The sequence below is a fragment of the Triturus cristatus genome, chromosome 5_1, assembly GCF_964204655.1.
Source record: "Triturus cristatus chromosome 5_1, aTriCri1.1, whole genome shotgun sequence".
In the NCBI taxonomy this organism is placed as follows: domain Eukaryota; kingdom Metazoa; phylum Chordata; class Amphibia; order Caudata; family Salamandridae; genus Triturus; species Triturus cristatus.
The window spans coordinates 73,593,625-73,607,834 of record NC_140587.1 but is presented as its reverse complement, the minus strand read 5'-3'; the positions used below and the strand labels follow the sequence as shown (position 1 = coordinate 73,607,834).

The 14,210-nt window shown below is 51.5% G+C and overlaps 1 long non-coding RNA gene across 1 annotated transcript in view; it reads left to right on the top strand.

Moving 5' to 3' along the window:
• The window catches only part of LOC146830212 (uncharacterized), a 121,964-nt gene that overhangs the window by 2,562 nt on the left and 105,192 nt on the right, over window positions 1–14,210 (top strand). The gene's annotated exons all lie outside the window — the stretch shown is intronic.

Below are 14,210 nucleotides of genomic sequence, written 5' to 3'. Positions count from 1 at the left end.
TTCTAAAAGGGCGTGGCTAAAAAGTGGAAAGAACAGCAAGGAACACGCCCCCGAATCTGAAAAAGACGGAGCCTATTTGGAGGGACGGCTCTCTCCTCCAATGGCGGGCCTCCGTTTAGGAAGCCAGCCAATGGAGGAGAAGCAAAAAGAGAGGCGGGCTAAATAGCCACTCTAGGAAACATTAAATCTTCCGACTTCCGGTTCTGCCTTCGGCAGACCGGTAGTCCTCGACCTAAAAAAAGTGAATAGTTGTGATGAAACTCATGGATATTGGTAGAAATCATGCAATTAGACTGAACTGATTTGGTCACTGAATTGAATAGAATTAAGTAAAACCCCACAGTAAAATATTATCTTATCAAGATGTTAATGAATGGGAGTTTTCTAGCTTGAATAGGAGGTAAAGGTCCGGAAGGTGACCATTACACATAGATCTATTTGATAGCTTGATCCCAAGGTATCTCAAGATTCAGACCTTTAACAGCTGTTCCCAGGAAAAAAATCCAGTAAAATCTCTGAATTTCCTGATTTTATCTGTACTGATACCTTCTTTGTGGCAAATCTTCTCAACAATATACCACTGCATATCATCAGGTGAATGATTTCTCTCTAAATAGTGATTTACCATAGGTGCCGTTGTTTTTTTAGATCTAATCGCTGACCTATGCTCAGTAAGTCTTACATTTAATGATCTACCTGTTTCACCTACATATCCAAGTTTGCAGGGGCATATTATCAGATAGATAACATTAGATGTCTTACAATTGTTGAAGCTATTCGGTGATATCACCTGGTTATTAAAGTGCAGTGTAGTGGCATCTCTGGCTATAGCACATGACTTTCAATTAGTACATTTAAATGTACCTACTACTGGATTTTTGCCTGTTAAACTCATCTGATGTGAAGTAATGGTTTTCTTCATACGAGAATGTACTACATGATCCTTTACATTCCTATTACGTCTGTATGCAAACATGGGCTTAGGTATCAACCCTGTTTTAGATGTATCTCCATTCAGTATTTGCCAACTGGAATATACTGCCTGTCTAATTCTATCATTTAACATAGAATGTCTGGTAACAAACACCAACAAGGGCTTTTTTTTATCCTTAGTGTTCGTAAGCAAATGTTGGCGATGGTAAAAACGAGCTCTTTTATATGAATCTCTTATGATCTTTTTAGGATAGCCCCTAGCTAGGAACTTCCCTTTCATTGCTTCTGCCTTGATATCATAGTCTTTGATATTTGTGCAATTTCGTCTTAGGAGTAGAAATTCGCCAAACGGAATGCTATTTTTTTGAGTCGTTGGGTGATAACTATCATAATGTAATAAGGTATTCCTGGCGGTCAGTTTTATAAATAAATCCACCACCAAGATACCTGAGTCATGTTGTATTAATACATCCAAATACTCAACCTGCTCTCTATTGATGTTATGTGTGAAATGTATGTTAGTATCACACAAATTAATCCATTCCAAAAATTGCTGCAAATTATCATAAGTATCATTCCAAATGAAAAAGACATACTTCTTTTCAAACAGGGATATATAGATGTTGGCCACCGTAGGTGCACATGATGCCCCCATGCTGACGCCTTGGTTTTGCTTATATAGCTGTTCATTAAACTCAAACATGTTATCAGATAGCACTATTTTGAGGCACTCTAGAATAAACAGAGATGGGCACTTGATATTATAAGTATGTATAAACCAATGTACGGCTTCAATGGCTCCATCAATAGGTATATTACTGTAAAGTGCCTCAATATCCATGGTCACTAAGAATTGGGTGTTCTAGGACACCATAGTACTTAACCCGGTGCATAGCGACTCTCCCATAACTGCCTGGCGACAGCTGCACTGTGAAGCCAAGCCGTACGGTCCTCGCAAGCCACCACTGCTCCTAACGTGGGCGGGGCCAAAGCCCCTCTCCTGGTGACTGTCCTGTAGGAGAGTAGGATCTGCTTGACATGGGTACCCCCACTTTTTGCTGGTGTTTCACTGTTTTGCGACCTTAGTCTGGCTGTGGCCCTGCTAATCAGGACCACAGCCTAGCTGCTTTCTCTCTAAAATGGTTTCCATGTACATTAGGTACATATCTAATTGGATTCTAGAGTGCCTTATAAGCCCCTGGTACATGGTATACTATGTACCTAGGGCATAGGTACCTCAGAGGCCTACCAGGGGCTGCAGCATGTATTATGCCACCCCTGGGAAGCACTGCAAAATGACACCACAGGTCTGCTACTGCAGCCTGGGTAAGGGTGTGCTTGCACCCCTTACTGTGATATAGGCTACCTATATCACTACCTTATACAGACACATATAAACCTATAAGCCACTCCTATGGCAGGCCTTGACAATCCTGAAGGCAGAGTGCTTGGTTTTATGCGAGAGGGTGCCCCTCTGCAGCATTTGGAAATACTTCCTTATGGCTGTTCTGTGATACAGCCATACCATATACTCTTAAGGGCATTATAACCTCGCAGTAAATGCTAACTTTGGGATGGCTGCATCAAAACATGTCATGTTTGGTGTCAAACGCTTTGGAATACTAACCCCCCCCCCCCCCCTCCAGTTCTGGCGGCAGGGGTAGCATTCCACCCTTCTAGAGGGGAGACATGTTCAGACTGGCTAAACCCGGTTAAATCCTCTCAAAGCCCTGGCATCACAAAATGGATGCCACTGCCACAGACACGGGTCTGGCCTCCTGCTGCTGACCGAAACTCCGGCAGGGGAGGCCTGGACAATAGGTTTCCTGTCACAGGGAGGTGTAACCACCTCCCCAGACAGGCAGATGTATATTGGGGCAGGGTGGGTGCATTCAGAGAATGCTTTTGAGACACTGCCTGGGGCACACAAGGTGTCCCCGTGCATAGCCCAGTTCAAACAGGTTGCAGGGGCACTCAGCCCCTGCTCTAGCACGAAACTGGACAAAGGGGAAGGGGTGTAACCACCCCCACCCCAGCCTTAGAGATAGTCCATCCCCTAAACTTAGTATAGGTATAGGAATCCAGTCCCTAGGACTTTATATTACCCTGGACGAACCTCTGAAACATATATCCTGGACCTTCGACTTTCTATCACGACTAGAAGATGGAAGAAATCTCCCTTGGGGTCAAGGAGTGACTCCCCTGTTTGGCAGGCACCAAAGAAGCAACTGACCGGTCTGCATTACTGAAGCTCCCGCCGGACGCCAAAGTCTCTGCATCACCAGAGGTGGATTTCCAGACTTCCCCGAGGCTACCCTGAGTCCACAGCAAAGCTGAGGCCCGTGGCTATCGTGGGTAACGTGGAACCGTGACCCCTGGACACCGTGAGCATTTGCAGCAACAACACCTTCCTGGTCATCCTCGAAGTTGTGCTTTGGGCTTCTAGTAGCCCCTGCCTTGAGCACCTCCGGCACCGAAGATTGTTGGCCTCCACTCCACGAGTGACCCGTGGGCCAGCTCCAAGTGCGACTGCTCGAGGCTCAGCCAAGTACCTTAGCACATTTGCCTTGACAGCTGGCTACTGGCAGATCAGACTAGCTGATGATGCAAAGCCAAAAACAACATTTTCTACCCCTAGTGGGCATTATCAATTTGTGGTAATGCCCTTTGGTTTGAAGAATGCATCTGCCACTTTCCAAATGTTTGTGAATACAGTTCTCACAGGCCTGGAAGGCTTTAGTGCAGCATATCTAGATGATATTGCTGTCTTTAGCTCCACCTGGGAGGATCACCTGGTCCACCTAAGGAATATTTTGGAGGCCCTGCAAAAAGCAGGCCTAACTATCAAGGCTTCTAAGTGCCAGATAGGGCAGAGTCAGGTTGTGTACCTGGGCCACCTTGTAGGTGGAGGCAAGGTTCAACCATTGCAGAGCAAGATCCAGACCATAATGGAATGGACTGCTCCAACTACCCAGACTCAGGTGAGAGCCTTCTTAGGCTTGACTAGGAGATTTGTCAAAGGGTATGGATCAATAGTGACACCCTTGAAGGACTTAACTTCTAAGAAAATGCCCAAAAAGGTTCAGTGGACAGCTAGCTGTCAAAAGGCATTTGATGACCTGAAGCAGGCCATGTGTACTGCTCCCATTCTGCAGAGTCCTGACTACTCCAAAAAGTTCATTGTTCAAACTGATGCATCTGATTTGGGGATAGGGGCTGTACTGTCACAACTGAATGAAGAAGGTCAGGATCAGCCAGTAGCTTTCATAAGCAGAAGGCTGACCCCTAGAGAGAAACGTTGGTCAGCCATTGAGAGGGAGGACTTTGCTGTGGTTTGGGCTCTGAAGAAGTTGAGGCCATACTTGTTTGGTACTCACTTCCTTGTTCAGACAGACCATAAGCCCCTCTTATGGCTAAAACAAATGAAGGGTGAAAACCCCAAACTGCTTAGGTGGTCCATTTCCCTACAGGGGATGGACTTTACAGTGGAACATAGACCTGGGAGCAACCATGCCAATGCAGATGGACTCTCTAGGTATTTCCACTTAGAATATGAAGCCTCAACTGGTCAAGGTTAGCTTAATGTCCCTGCGTTTGGGGGGGGGGGGGTTGTGTAGGAGAGTAGGATCTGCTTCCCATGGGTACCCCCACTTTTTGCTGGTGTTTCACTGTTTTTCGACCTTAGTCTGGCTGTGGCCCTGCTAATCAGGACCACAGCCTAGCTGCTTCCTCTCTAAAATGGTTTCCATGTACATTAGGTACATATCTAATTGGATTCTGGAGTGCCTTATAAGCCCCTAGTAATTGGTATACTATGTACCTAGGGCATAGGTACCTCAGATGCCTACCAGGGGCTGCGGCATGTATTATGCCACCCCTGGGAAGCACTCCAAAATGACACCACAGGTCTGCTACTGCAGCCTGGGTAAGGGTGTGCTTGCACCCCTTACTGTGATATAGGCTACCTATATCACTACCTTATACAGACACATATAAACCTATAAGCCACTCCTATGGCAGGCCTTGACAATCCTGAAGGCAGAGGGCTTGGTTTTATGTGAGAGGGTGCCCAAGTATGAGCTGAGCCCCTCTGCAGCATTCGGAAATACTTCCTTATGGCTGTTCTGTGATACAGCCATACCATATACTCTTAAGTGCATTATAACCTCGCGGTAAATGCTAACTTTGGGATGGCTGCATCCAAACATGTCGTGTTTGGTGTCAAACGCTTTGGAAAACTACCCCCCCCCCCCTCCTCGCCCGCCAGTTCTGGCGGCGGGGGTAGCATTCCACCCTTCTAGAGAGAGAGACATGTTCACATTGGCTAAACCCGGTTAAATCCTTTCAAAGCCCTGGCATCACAAAATGGATGCCACTGCCACAGACACTGGTCTGGCCTCCTGCTGCTGACCGAAACTCCGGCAGGGGAGGCCTGGACAATAGGTTTCCTGTCACAGGGAGGTGTAACATCCTCCCCAGATAGGCAGATGTGTATTGGGGCAGGGTGGGTGCATTCAGAGAATGCTTTTGAGACACTGCCTGGGGCACACAAGGTGTCCCCGTGCATGGCCCAGTTCAAACCGGTTGCAGGGGCACTCAGCCCCTGCTCTGGCGCGAAACTGGACAAAGGGGAAGGGGCGTAACCACCCCCACCCCAGGCCCACCCATAGGTGGGGCCTTAGAGTTAGTCCATCCCCTAAACTTAGTATAAGTATAGGAATCCAGTCCCTAGGACTTTAGATTACCCTGGACGAACATCTGAAACATATATCCTGGACCTTCGACTTTCTATCACGACGAGAAGACGGAAGAAATCTCCCTTGGGGTCAAGGAGTGACTCCCCTGCTTGACAGGCACCAAAGAAGCAACTGACCGGTCTGCATTACTGAAGCTCCCACCGGATGCTGAGAGTCTCTGCATCACCAGAGTTGGATTTCCAGATTTCCAGACTTCCCCGAGGCTACCCTGAGTCCACAGCAAAGCTGAGGCCCGTGGCTATCGTGGGTAACGTGGAACCGTGACCCCTAGACACCGTGAACTTTTGCAGCAACAACACCGTCCTGGTCATCCTCGAAGTTGTGGTTTGGGCTCCGAGTAGACCTAGCCTTGAGCACCTCCAGCACCGAAGACAGTTGGCCTCCACTACACGAGTGACCCGTGGGCCAGCTCCAAGTGCGACTGCTCGAGGCTCCTTTGCACTCACTAGCCCGTTGGCTAGCCGGTCCCCACGAAGGCAACTCCACTTCTGTTTGGGCTTTTCTGGTTGCTCCAGTCTTGCTCTTACTTACCCTCGCTGGGTGAGTCCATCAGACCTTGCTGGTCTGCACCGCAGTCATTTTTCTGATTTCCTGAGACTTACCATTGCCAAGGCTTGTTGAGTCCTTTCTGGTCACCGACACCGCAGCACTCGACAGACTTTATGGGACAGATCGAATCCGGCTCGTGGACATCGTCGACGCCTCCTGGACCTCGTGGCTGAAGAGTCAAGACATCCGTCAACTCACCTGAAGCACCCGACATCTGTGGGCATTGGTCCATCCTGCCCTGGGTCACTGGCAGGTGACCCAGACTCTGCTCCCTCTGCTTTCAGGTTCCTTACATCCTAGATGCAGGCTTGGATCTCTCCGGACACTTCTCCTCTTCCCGGCAGCAGCAGTTCTTTGCAGGCTTCCATTGGACTCGACACCAAACGACACCTATGCACCCGGCTTCCCTGGGTGAGGTAACTCCAGTACTCCGGTACTCTCGAGGGTGCTAACCCTAGAACTGTCTAAGTCCAAAAGGGTTTGGTCCTAGTTTGGTAAGAAGTGTCCCTAATCTTTAAAATTCCAACCACGACATTCCCCATAGAAAGTAATAGGAACCCGCGGTTGTGTTTCCACACTGCATACGGCTCCCATGGGTCCCCTGTGTCACTACCTTGGGTGGTTCCTTGGGGTCCCAGCGATTCTAGAGGCAATAGGCATACTGCCTATTTCAGTCGTGGTACTTATACCACTTTTTTAGTATATGGTTTGGTACGCCCCTAGGGCCCAAACCTGTATTTGCGCTTTTACTGCAAAGCCAAACCGTACAGTCCTCACAAGCCGCCACTGGTCCTAAGGTGGGCGCAGCCAAGGCCCCTCTGCTGGTGACTCTCACATAAATGTTGGGCGCCAGCTGCGCTGCAAAGCCAAACTGTACAGTCCTCGCAAGCCGCCACTCCTCCTAACGTGGGCGGAGCCAAAGCCCCTCTGCTGGTGACTCTCACATATATGTTGTACGCCAGCTGCGCTACGAAGCCAAACCGTACAGTCCTCGCAAGCCGCCACTCCTCCTAACGTGGGCAGAGCCAAAACCCCTCTCCTGGTGACTCTCCCATAAGTGCCTGGTGCCAGCTGCGCTGCGAAGCCAAGCCATACAGTCCGCGCAAGCCGCCACTGCTCCTAGCGTGGGCGGAGCCAAAGCCCCTCTCCTGGTGACCCTCCCATAAGTACCTGGCGCCAGCTGCGCTGCGAAGTCAAGCCGTATAGTCCTCGCAAGCCGCTACCGCTCCTAACGTGGGCGGGGCCAAAGCCCCTCTCCTGGTGATTCTCACATAAATGTTGTGCGCAAGCTGCACTGCAAAGCCAAACCGTACAATCCTCTCAAGCCGCCACTCCTCCCAACGTGGGCGGAGCCAAAGCCCCTCTCCTGTTGACTCTCATATAAATGTCAGGCGCCAGCTGCACTGCGAAGCCAAGCCGAACAGTCCTCGCAAGCCGCCACTGCTCCTAACATGGGCGGAGCCAAAGCCCCTCTCCTTGTGACTCTCACATAAATGTCTGGCGACAGCTGCACTGAGAAGCTAGACCATACAGTCCTCGCAAGCTGCCGCTGCTCCTACGATGGGCAGAGCCGAATCCCCTCTCCTGGTGACTTTCACATAAGTGTCTGGGGCCAGCTACGCCGCGAATCCATCCATACAGTCTTCGCAAGCCTCCACTGCTGCTAAGATGGATGGAGCCAAAGTCCCTCTGCTGGTGACTCTCACATAAGTGTCTGGCGCCAGCTGTGCCTGGAAGCCAAACCATACAGTCCCCTTGCTAGCGGCCACTGGCTCCCAAGGCTGGCGGAGCCAAAGCCCCTCTCCTGATGATTTTCTCATAAGTGTCAGGCGACAGCTGCGCCGCGAAGCCAAGCCGTACGGTCCTCGCAAGCCGCCACTGCTCCTGCCGTGGGCGGAGCCAAAGCCCCTCTCCTGGTGACTCTCACATAAATGTCTGGCGACAGCTGCACTGCAAAGCCAAGCCGTACAGTCCTCGCAAGCTGCCAGTACGCCTAACGTGGGCGGAGCCAAAGCCCCTCTCCTGGTGACTCTCACATAATTGTCTGGCAACAGCTGCGCTGCGAAGCCAAACCATACAGTCTTCGCAAGCCGCCACTGCGCCTACGGTGGGCGGAGCCAAAGCCCCTCTCCTGGTGACTCTCACATAAGTGTCTGGCACCAGCTGCGTTGGGAAGCCAAACCATACAGTCCTCGCTAGCCGCCACTGGCTGCTAAGGTGGGCGGAGCCAAAGCCCCTCTCCTGGTGATTCTCTCATAAGTGTCGGGCGCCAGCTGCGCTGCGAAGCCAAACCGTACGGTCCTCGCAAGCCACAACTGCTCCTAAACTGGGCGGAGCCAAAGCCCCTCTCCTGGTGATTCTCACATAACTGTCTGGCAGCAGCTGTGCTGCAAGCCAAGCCGTACAGTCCTCGCAAGCCGCTACTGCTCCTAACGTGTCAGCATTCCGTCCATCATTTGTTTGTTGTAACTGCTCCTAACGTGGGCAGAGCCAAAGCCCCTCTCCTGGTGACTCTCACTTAAATGTCTGGCGACAGCTCCGCTGCGCAGCCAAACCATACAGTCTTCGCAACCCGCCACTGCTCCTACGGTGGGCGGAGCCAAAGCCCCTCTCCTGGTGACTCTCACATAAGTGTCTGACACCAGCTGCGCCGGGAAGCCAAACCATACAGTCCTCACTAGCCGCCACTGGCTGCTAAGGTGGGCGGAGCCAAAGCCCCTCTCCTGGTGATTCTCTCATAAGTGTCTGGCAACAGCTGCGCCGGGAAGCCAAACCATACAGTCCTCACAAGCCGCAACTGCTCCTAAACTGGGCAGAGCCAAAGCCCCTCTCCTGGTGACTCTCACATAAATGTCTACAAAAGGGGGTGGTGATGGACGGAGCATCAGAACCAATCAAACACTCACACCCAGTCAACAGATCTGGGTTTGATCCATCACCGTTCTTTAGCCCACTCTGCCACCCCAGTTCAGACATGGCCAAATGCAAATCAGTCTGACCCTGTGCCTCATGGGAACAGTCCAGCCCGAACTGCCAAGCCATGCCTTCCCTGGACCGGAAACAAGCTTCCTAGGACCGGTTTCTGGCATTTCAGCCGTCTTCAGCCAGGCTTGCTTGAATCCAGTGGAAAAGTGAGCAAGGGACTCACGTCTGAGCATACCCTGCCAACTTATGGCGAACAAAGCGGTACAAAAGGGGGTGGTGATGGACGGAGCATCAGAACCAATCAAACACTCACACCCAGTCAACAGATCTGGGTTTGATCCTTCACCGTTCTTTAGCCCACTCTGCTACCCCAGTTCAGACATGGCCATATGCAAATCAGTCTGACCCTGTGCCTCATGGGAATAGTCCAGCCCGAACTGCCAAGCCATGCCTTCCCTGGACCGGAAACAAGCTTCCTAGGACCGGTTTCTGGCATTTCAGCCGTCTTCAGCCAGGCTTGCTTGAATCCAGTGACAAAGTGAGCAAGGGACTCACGTCTGAGCATACCCTGCCAACTTATGGCGAACACAGCGGTACAAAAGGGGGTGGTGATGGACGGAGCATCAGAACCAATCAAACACTCACACCCAGTCAACAGATCTGGGTTTGATCCATCACCGTTCTTTAGCCCACTCTGCCACCCCAGTTCAGACATGGCCATATGCAAATCAGTCTGACCCTGTGCCTCATGGGAACAGTCCAGCCCGAACTGCCAAGCCATGCCTTCCCTGGACCGGAAACAAGCTTCCTAGGACCGGTTTCTGGCATTTCAGCCGTCTTCAGCCAGGCTTGCTTGAATCCAGTGGCAAAGTGAGCAAGGGACTCACGTCTGAGCATACCCTGCCAACTTATGGCGAATAAAGCGGTACAAAAGGGGGTGGTGATGGACGGAGCATCAGAACCAATCAAACACTCACACCCAGTCAACAGATCTGGGTTTGATCCATCACCGTTCTTTAGCCCACTCTGCCACCCCAGTTCAGACATGGCCATATGCAAATCAGTCTGACCCTGTGCCTCATGGGAACAGTCCAGCCCGAACTGCCAAGCCATGCCTTCCCTGGACCGGAAACAAGCTTCCTAGGACCGGTTTCTGGCATTTCAGCCGTCTTCAGCCAGGCTTGCTTGAATCCAGTGGCAAAGTGAGCAAGGGACTCACGTCTGAGCATACCCTGCCAACTTATGGCGAACAAAGCGGTACAAAAGGGGGTGGTGATGGACGGAGCATCAGAACCAATCAAACACTCACACCCAGTCAACAGATCTGGGTTTGATCCATCACCGTTCTTTAGCCCACTCTGCCACCCCAGTTCAGACATGGCCATATGCAAATCAGTCTGACCCTGTGCCTCATGGGAACAGTCCATCCCGAACTGCCAAGCCATGCCTTCCCTGGACCGGAAACAAGCTTGCTAGGACCGGTTTCTGGCATTTCAGCCGTCTTCAGCCAGGCTTGCTTGAATCCAGTGGCAAAGTGAGCAAGGGACTCACGTCTGAGCATACCCTGCCAATTTATGGCGAACAAAGCGGTACAAAAGGGGGTGGTGATGGACGGAGCATTAGAACCAATCAAACACTCACACCCAGTCAACAGATCTGGGTTTGATCCATCACCGTTCTTTAGCCCACTCTGCCACCCCAGTTCAAACATGGCCATATGCAAATCAGTCTGACCCTGTGCCTCATGGGAACAGTCCAGCCCGAACTGCCAAGCCATGCCTTCCCTGGACCGGAAACAAGCTTGCTAGGACCGGTTTCTGGCATTTCAGCCGTCTTCAGCCAGGCTTGCTTGAATCCAGTGGCAAAGTGAGCAAGGGACTCACGTCTGAGCATACCCTGCCAACTTATGGCGAACAAAGCGGTACAAAAGGGGGTGGTGATGGACGGAGCATCAGAACCAATCAAACACTCACACCCAGTCAACAGTTCTGGGTTTGATCCATCACCGTTCTTTAGCCCACTCTGCCACCCCAGTTCAGACATGGCCATATGCAAATCAGTCTGACCCTGTGCCTCATGGGAACAGTCCATCCCGAACTGCCAAGCCATGCCTTCCCTGGACCGGAAACAAGCTTGCTAGGACCGGTTTCTGGCATTTCAGCCGTCTTCAGCCAGGCTTGCTTGAATCCAGTGGCAAAGTGAGCAAGGGACTCACGTCTGAGCATACCCTGCCAACTTATGGCGAACAAAGCGGTACAAAAGGGGGTGGTGATGGACGGAGCATCAGAACCAATCAAACACTCACACCCAGTCAACAGTTCTGGGTTTGATCCATCACCGTTCTTTAGCCCACTCTGCCACCCCAGTTCAGACATGGCCATATGCAAATCAGTCTGACCCTGTACCTCATGGGAACAGTCCAGCCCAAACTGCCAAGCCATGCCTTCCCTGGACCGGAAACAAGCTTCCTAGGACCGGTTTCTGGCATTTCAGCCGTCTTCAGCCAGGCTTGCTTGAATCCAGTGGCAAAGTAAGCAAGGGACTCACGTCTGAGCATACCCTGCCAACTTATGGCAAACAAAGCGGTAATAAAGGGGGTGGTGATGGACGGAGCATCAGAACCAATCAAACACTCACACCCAGTCAACAGATCTGGGTTTGATCCATCACCGTTCTTTAGCCCACTCTGCCACCCCAGTTCAGACATGGCCATATGCAAATCAGTCTGACCCTGTGCCTCATGGGAACAGTCCAGCCCGAACTGCCAAGGTATGCCTTCCCTGGACCGGAAACAAGCTTCCTAGGACCGGTTTCTGGCATTTCAGCCGTCTTCAGCCAGGCTTGCTTGAATCCAGTGGCAAAGTGAGCAAGGGACTCACGTCTGAGCATACCCTGCCAACTTATGGCGAACAAAGCGGTACAAAAGGGGGTGGTGATGGACGGAGCATCAGAACCAATCAAACACTCACACCCAGTCAACAGATCTGGGTTTGATCCATCACCGTGCTTTAGCCCACTCTGCCACCCCAGTTCAGACATGGCCATATGCAAATCAGTCTGACCTTGTGCCTCATGGGAACAGTCAAGCCCGAACTGCCAAGCCATGCCTTCCCTGGACCGGAAACAAGCTTCCTAGGACCGGTTTCTGGCATTTCAGCCGTCTTCAGCCAGGCTTGCTTGAATCCAGTGGCAAAGTGAGCAAGGGACTCACGTCTGAGCATAGCCTGCCAACTTATGGCGAACAAAGCGGTACAAAAGGGGGTGGTGATGGACGGAGCATCAGAACCAATCAAACAATCACACCTAGTCAACCGATCTGGGTTTGATCCATCACCGTTCTTTAGCCCACTCTTCCACCCCAGTTCAGACATGGCCATATGCAAATCAGTCTGACCCTGTGCCTCATGGGAACAGTCCAGCCCAAACTGCCAAGCCATTCCTTCCCTGGACTGGAAACAAGCTTCCTAGGACCGGTTTCTGGCATTTCAGCCGTCTTCAGCCAGGCTTGCTTAAATCCAGTGGCAAAGTGAGCAAGGGACTCACGTCTGAGCATACCCTGCCAACTTATGGCGAACAAAGCGGTACAAAAGGGGGTGGTGATGGACGGAGCATCAGAACCAATCAAACACTCACACCCAGACAACAGATCTGGGTTTGATCCATCACCGTTCTTTATCCTACTCTGCCACCCGAGTTCAGACATGGCCATATGCAAATCAGTCTGACCCTGTGCCTCATGGGAACAGTCCAGCCCGAACTGCCAAGCCATGCCTTCCCTGTACCGGAAACAAGCTTCCTAGGACCGGTTTCTGGCATTTCAGCCGTCTTCAGCCAGGCTTGCTTGAATCCAGTGGCAAAGTGAGCAAGGGACTCACGTCTGAGCATACCCTGCCAACTTATGGCGAACAAAGCGGTACAAAAGGGGGTGGTGATGGACGGAGCATCAGAACCAATCAAACACTCACACCCAGTCAACAGATCTGGGTTTGATCCATCACCGTTCTTTAGCCCACTCTGCCACCCCAGTTCAGACATGGCCATATGCAAATCAGTCTGACCCTGTGCCTCATGGGAACAGTCCAGCCCGAACTGCCAAGCCATGCCTTCCCTGGACCGGAAACAAGCTTCCTACGACCGTTTTCTGGCATTTCAGCCGTCTTCAGCCAGGCTTGCTTGAATCCAGTAGCAAAGTGAGCAAGGGACTCACGTCTGAGCATACCCTGCCAACTTATGGCGAACAAAGCGGTACAAAAGGGGGTGGTGATGGACGGAGCATCAGAACCAATCAAACACTCACACCCAGTCAACAGATCTGGGTTTGATCCATCACCGTTCTTTAGCCCACTCTGCCACCCCAGTTCAGACATGGCCATATGCAAATCAGTCTGACCCTGTGCCTCATGGGAACAGTCCAGCCCGAACTGCCGAGCCATGCCTTCCCTGGACCGGAAACAAGCTTCCTAGGACCGGTTTCTGGCATTTCAGCCGTCTTCAGCCAGGCTTGCTTGAATCCAGTGGCAAAGTGAGCAAGGGACTCACGTCTGAGCATACCCTGCCAACTTATGGCAAACAAAGCGGTACAAAAGGGGGTGGTGACGGACGGAGCATCAGAACCAATCAAACACTCACACCCAGTCAACAGATCTGGGTTTGATCCATCACCGTTCTTTAGCCCACTCTGCCACCCCAGTTCAGACATGGCCATATGCAAATCAGTCTGACCCTGTGCCTCATGGGAACAGTCCAGCCCGAACTGCCAAGCCATGTCTTCCCTGGACCGGAAACAAGCTTCCTAGGACCGGTTTCTGGCATTTCAGCCGTCTTCAGCCAGGCTTGCTTGAATCCAGTGGCAAAGTGAGCAAGGGACTCACGTCTAAGCATACCCTGCCAACTTATGGCGAACAAAGCGGTACAAAAGGGGGTGGTGATGGATGGAGCATCAGAACCAATCAAACACTCACACCCAGTCAACAGATCTGGGTTTGATCCATCACCGTTCTTTAGTCCACTCTGCCACCCCAGTTCAGACATGGCCATATGCAAATC